Source organism: Propithecus coquereli, unplaced genomic scaffold, assembly GCF_000956105.1.
Source record: "Propithecus coquereli isolate 6110/MARCELLA unplaced genomic scaffold, Pcoq_1.0 Scaffold10, whole genome shotgun sequence".
Classification (NCBI taxonomy): domain Eukaryota; kingdom Metazoa; phylum Chordata; class Mammalia; order Primates; family Indriidae; genus Propithecus; species Propithecus coquereli.
The window spans coordinates 13,106,898-13,113,614 of NW_012133858.1; positions in this window are offsets into that span (position 1 = coordinate 13,106,898).

Sequence of the window (6,717 nt, forward strand, 5' to 3'; positions counted from 1 at the left end):
AAAAATTCTAGAGCTGCTGTGTGTTTGAGAGAGAAAGTGAGGAGAGATTTACATCAAATCTTTTATGATACCAACATTATTTGGTCATGATAAACTTTTGTTAAAATGAGAATTGAAGTTTTATATGAAAAAATTTCCATAAAAAAGTTTGTAAAGATGTTCTGAGATCATAATATACTTTTAGTCACATAGCAAGGGTTCAAATCAACCTTCTTAATTAAATTAAATGGAAAATAGTGATAGAAATAAAACTACTGATCTGAATGCCCTGGATAGGGATATCCCTTGGCGTTTATGTAGCAAATCAGCCACTAAATATGAACGTTTTGTATCTCTGGAATTAATAGATTTCAACCTTGATGACTTAAACCCTTATTGTGACGATTGCCAGAACTAACACAATCCAAGAATTTCCAAAAGAATGAACAAATAACATGATTACATGTATATAATCCATAGTTATAAATGTACTTAGATCCTATTGAAATTAATAAAACACAAATTCATTCAAAAGAGTAATTGAATTCATAGCGGTAATTTATCTTTTTACACTCTTCCATCGGTAAGATAAAGTACAACTTTTAGTAATGTGGGTAAACTACAGTTTGCTCTAAAACTACTCTTCAAGGAGAAGAAAAGAGTGAATATTTTTGTCTACTATTTTCTTCTAGTGTATGTGTGTATGTGTGTTTATATCAATGTCTAATGGTGGTTGAGCTATTTCCCACACTTTGAATCTGGTTTGGACCTTCTACTTGTGTTGACAAATAGAATATGAAGGAATCAGTTTGGGACTTCTGACCCCGGGTCTTAAGAGTTGTTGGATCTGCTTTTGCTCAGGGGGAACCCACACACTATATAAGATGCCCGAGTTACACATGTGAACCGAGAGAAAGGGCATATGAAGGAGAATTGAGCTCCAGACATACACAGGACCCCAGCCCATACCAAATGAAGAGATAGGTCCATTCATACACTCTCCAGCCATTCAAACCATCCCAGCTGAGGAGCCAGCCACGTGAGTGAGGCAATCTTGAGCAATCTATCTGAGCTGAATACAACTGAAGAAGGATCTGTCATCAGGTGAAGAGATAAACTGTCCTCAATGAGCATACCCAAATTTCTGATCCACAGAGAGTACATTTGATTGTTATTTTTAAGCCAATGTTTTTCTCACTTTTATTGAGGTATAGCTGACAAATAAAATTTGTGCATATTTAAGGCATACAACATGTTGCTTTGACATGCATATACATTATGAAATGATTACCACAATGTAGGTAATTAACTTATCCATCCTTTCATGTACTTATCTCTGTTTTGTGTATGTTGGTGAGAATACTTAAGATCTACTTTCTTAGCAAATTTCAAGTATACAATATATTATCATTAACTATAGTCATCATGATGTACATTAGATCTCCAGAACTTATTCATCTTATAACTGAAAGTTTGTATCCTTTGATCAGCATCTCCCCATTTCCCCCACCCCCAACCCCTGAAAATCATTCTTCTACTCTCTGAGTTTGGCTTCTTAAGATTTCACACAGAAATGAGATCATGATGTATTTGGATTTCTGTGCCTGGCTTATTTTGCTTAGAACAATGTCATCCAGGTTCATCCATGTTGTCACAGACGGCAGAATTTTCTTCTTTTTTAAGGCTGAATAATATTCCATCATGTATATAAGCCATAAAGTTTTGAGTTGTTAATTGTGCAGCATAATTAACTGAAACAAGAGTATCTAGTGAGCAGTAAGAAATATAATTAGCACTCAGTAAACTAGTATTAACTAGATAACTAGCATCTAGAAACAATTCAGTACTACAATTGGTCAACTAAGCACCCTTTCAAAGGCAGGTTCTCTTGACATGGCAATAAATTGCCATTTTTCTATACATGTTATTTTTATATATGTTATATTTTATAATACAAATTTACCTATAATCTCATGTTTTATATGTCATTTCTTGTACATTTTGTTTATCCAGTATTGGATTTATTAATAACATAATCAAATGTGTTCCATGGCTTGTCATGTTCTATTCTTTGTACAGGAAGTAAGGTAGATCTTTTAAGAAACTAAAGCAGAATTTGAGTCTAATTGTGATTTATGGCAGGCTGGCCATACACTTATTATGAGAAAAATGTTTGGATTGGAGAAAAGGATCCTAGAGTTGTAGTCACGGTTTTCCTAATAATTTCAGATTGTGGGAAAGTTGCTTGGGAAAGCCACTTGTCCCGCTGAGTCTCTGATTTCTTATCTCTAAACAGAGGAGGAGAGACCTGTTGATATTTAAGTTCTCATCTAATCAAGTATTCTGAGTCTGGATATAGTTCAAGTACAAAGGCACACATTTTAAATTGAACATTTATTGTGGTTTATCTCTTAAACATGTTCTATAACACAATGAAGAATATAATTTTTAAATTTCTAATAGTTAATTTGTGTGATTACATATAATAGCAACTGGAGAGATTTTCATGATTGAATTAGGTAATTAAGATTAATTCTTTTTGCCTAGAAATTAGTTCTAAAACCTAGAAATGAGCCATGGTTGTATGAAGAAATCCACTTTATAGGACATCAAAGTTCTGCTTTATTTTATAGGAGTCTTGAAATGCAACCTAGATAATTTTTTTTAAATTAAAGCAAGTACTTAAAAAAAGATGAAACTCAAACTGGGCATATACAGGAAAGAGTGATTAGGATGGTGAAGTACTTAAAACGACGGTGTCAGGTGAAAATGTAATATTTACTCTAAAAAAGAGATTGGGGGTGAGAGCGGGTATAGCTAAGAGGATGCCTTATTCTTTGTGGCCCTTAGGGAAAGAACAAGAATGAGTAGAATTAGAGAGAGACAAATTTTGACTCTACTATCTGGAAGAATATATTAAGAATTCCCTTGAATAGAAGTCATTCAAGCAGAAATTATGTAATCACTTGAGAGAAATTCTTCCAAGTAAAGTTAAGAACCAGTTTCATTTTCTAATTATTTAAGACTCTAGGTGACCAGTTTATACACATAAAGATAATTCTAATTTTAAAAAGAAGTTTGGGCACAGGTTGATTTTCCTGGGTATGGGAAAGTGAGAAGGGCAAAGGCTCAAGGCTGCACTTTGGGGATGATTAACATTGCAAATCTCTTCAGGAACAGTAGAACCAACTCCCAGGCAAATAGTCCCATTGCAGGTTTGAAGCATTCCCAAGGTTAGCCAACCTTCAAAGACGAACACACATTTCTCTAAATGCTCCTGCCCCAAAATTACATCAATGTGTTCTTTAATTCTTGTATTTTAAAACCCATGATTTTCTTGTGGTGAGAGCCCGAGAGCCATTGGAGGCCTCGAGGATGAGGACTTGCCAACCCCAATTGTGGCCCAGGCACATGTGCCAACTGGATGGTCACACTTAACTTTGGGTTTTTTATTTTCCTTCTTCTTGCAGCTTTAAGTAAAGGACCCTTTCTTGGCTCTCTTGGGTTCACAAATACTGGACTATGGGCTGAAGTCATCTTCAGAACTAGGGTTTCCCTAAGGGAAAGTAAGATTTGTTTTCCCTTCTGAAGGATTTGACCAAAACCATTTTATACCTCAGAGCCTCTCTTAAAAATGTGGAGCACACTTTCTGGTCCTTCACAGTTCTAAAAAGAAATAAAAGCTTTTCTTTATATCTTTCGTAGCTTGAATGTATGTCCATGTTAATGCTGTAGATTTTACCACACCCATGTGCTTCCGTATTACAGTATAAACTGCTGATGCACTGAAATATAAGCTACAATCACACATAAGAAATGACCAATATTAAAGCTTTATTAATTTTGGCTTTACAGAATGGAATTTTGGATCTATTGATTTTTCTATATTCCCTGTCAAACAATGGTGAAGACAAGAGCTTAAGAATTTAGCTTTGTAGAATTTTCCCCATTTGATGTAGAATCATAGAATCTAAGACAGGAAAGACAAACTTTTGAAGCCATATAGTACAAACTCCTTGTTTTATAATTGAAGAGATATTTTCCCTAAGGTGATGAGTGATTGAGCCTAGAAGGCAAATATATTCCTTGCCTAGGGCGTGTCCAGCCATACTCATGCTGCCAACCACCTCACTCCTTACTCATTATACATGTGCTCAGCCTCTACTGAGCTCATAAGGCTCTAAGTGTCTGGCTACTAGAGTAAGGAAGTGTTATTTGGTTGAATATTGGGTTAAATTATTTAGTTATTTAGTTGAATACTCAAATATAAGCTTATTTACCTTCTCAATTCCAAATAAGGAAAATTTCAAGAAAATAAAATTGTGCCATATCCATAACCTGCAAGAAAGGAAGACTATTGTTTATTAGCACATGTAAATAAAAAACACAAAAAAGTTTTGTTATTGTCAGTAAGGTAGTGTGCTAACTGTGAATATAAGACATAAAGTTCATTTTTATGTGGATTTTAGAAATCAGTTTTGCATGTAAACACATAAACCATGATTATAAGTTTCTTATTTTTTCTGAACTTTTTTATATAATATAAATATATTTCTGGCACTCAAATTTTAATTTAACATTTCAGCTTTCTTTCAATGGATAGAGATATAGATAATTGTTTTCATCTACTTTTATGGTAAAAGTTAAAGTGTTGGTGGGGATTTTCAACTGTTTACCTCAGGATGCCAATATGTAAGTTTAAAAAAATTTGTATTATCTTTGGTGGACCAATTCATTTCAACACACATTTATTTAGTGCTACCTTATAGTATGCTACCTATGTCTAGAGGCTAGCTAAAGTTATAAAGAAGAAAATGATATAGTAATGTATATGGCAGAGCCATATGATCACATGTATATAGACTGGGAAGTGCAGGAGGAGTTCAGGGATTTATGAGTGGTGCCTTGTGCCTGGACTCTGCATACAGTGTCAGAGCAAGGTAATATGGTGAATATAAATCTGGAAAAGAGAATTGAAGAGCTTGGATTTTTTTCTTCCCTATGAATATTACTGCCTATTTCTAGTCATTTCTTATAAATGAGATTACAAATAATATTAATACATTAAAGGAGTGTTAAGGGGAAATTAGCTGTGCAGGTTGATAGCCTGGGTTAAACCTTAGCTCCTCCACTTCCCATGTAACTTTGGGCAAATACTTTACCTCTCCATGCTTCAAGTTAGGTATTTAACAATTGGAGATAATAGTATTATTAGACTTAATTGAGTTCTTATGGAGAATAAATGAATTAATGAGTATATATATAAAGCATTCATATTAAGGCTGGTCCAAAGGTAGTGAATTATTATCTCGCTTGATTGTTCCCAGTCAGTTACAGATTGAACTCCTTGTTCTACTATTTTCCCCTCTTTTTACCGCTGCATTTGACTAGTCTTAAAAAAAATAAATAAAATATTCATATTAAGAGCTCAATATATTTTGTTTATTATTATCATGGCTATTATTAGTAGTTTCATACCTACAAGTATTTGATATTTTAAAAACCCATAATTCATATTTTGTTTCAGTGAATTTTTATTTCAGAAAACATAGTTCTTATATGAAATATCTGTTTGATTTTAATAGTATCCTCTATTGAGGATTATATATTCTTTTAAATGAATTTGGAACTGTGGAGATAAGGTTGTTTTGTGAAAAAGAGGATAGGAACTAAATTGATTATGTCAGAATCTTAGCTCTACTAAATATTAAGAATTTGACAATGTGAAAATAATTTAAATTCTCAGAGAATAAGTCCCTTAGTTATAAATGGGGATGAGGATAATAACTCTTGTCCTGTCTCACTGTTGTAGTTTTATAAAGGTGACTATCACCAAATGGGACTGAACAAGTAAGTAAGCATCAGACCAGGAAGGGTTTTGCAGATCGTGTTAAGGATTTTAGCTTTTGTCCCACAGATAATAAGAAATTACATAAATATTTTTAATGAAAAAGAACTGATCAATTAGTTTTTAAAATTTCATGCTGACAACAATGTGGAGAATGTAATGGAGGAAAGTAAGAGTAGATGAAGGAAGCTGCATAGGAGTCTATTGAAGGTGAAAAATAGCAATGAGCTAGTTTAAGGTTTGAGCACTGGAAATGGAGGAGATATATGTCTTGAGATCTATCTTGGAGATAACATTAACTGGCCCACTTAATGGATTGAGTTTGGGAGGAAAGGGATGGGAGGAGTCAAAGGTGACTTGAACAAATGGGGAGAAAGTGGTGCCATTGATTCATAAGGCAGCATTGAGTAGCACTTAATGAAGAACAAGTACTGTTGGAGGGAGTATGGAGAAGCTAATAAGTTCATCTTGAGTATTTATTGAGTTTGAGGTGCCTGTGAAACATCCAAGTACATATATGAAGTATACAGTAAGAGAAATGGCCTGGAGGTCTGGGTTGGTGGGATAGATTTGAGATTCATAAGAATATAGGTGGTCAAAGATTAAAAGAATCAAAACCTAATTTTTCAGATTTTGCATTTTAGGATACAGTGTGTAGTATTTTTTCTACTATTAATATATAACAAAATATGTATCCACTGTGTTATAAATCACTGATAAATCAAAAGAAGAAAATTAAAATAGCATATAATCCCACAATAGAAATAAATACTGTTACTGTTTGACATATTTCTCTCAGGTCTTTCCCCAGGAGTTTATGCATACCTGCATAATTATAATAGAAACAGGCTCTTGTACATTGTGTTTTATAATATTTTTTCATTGAATTA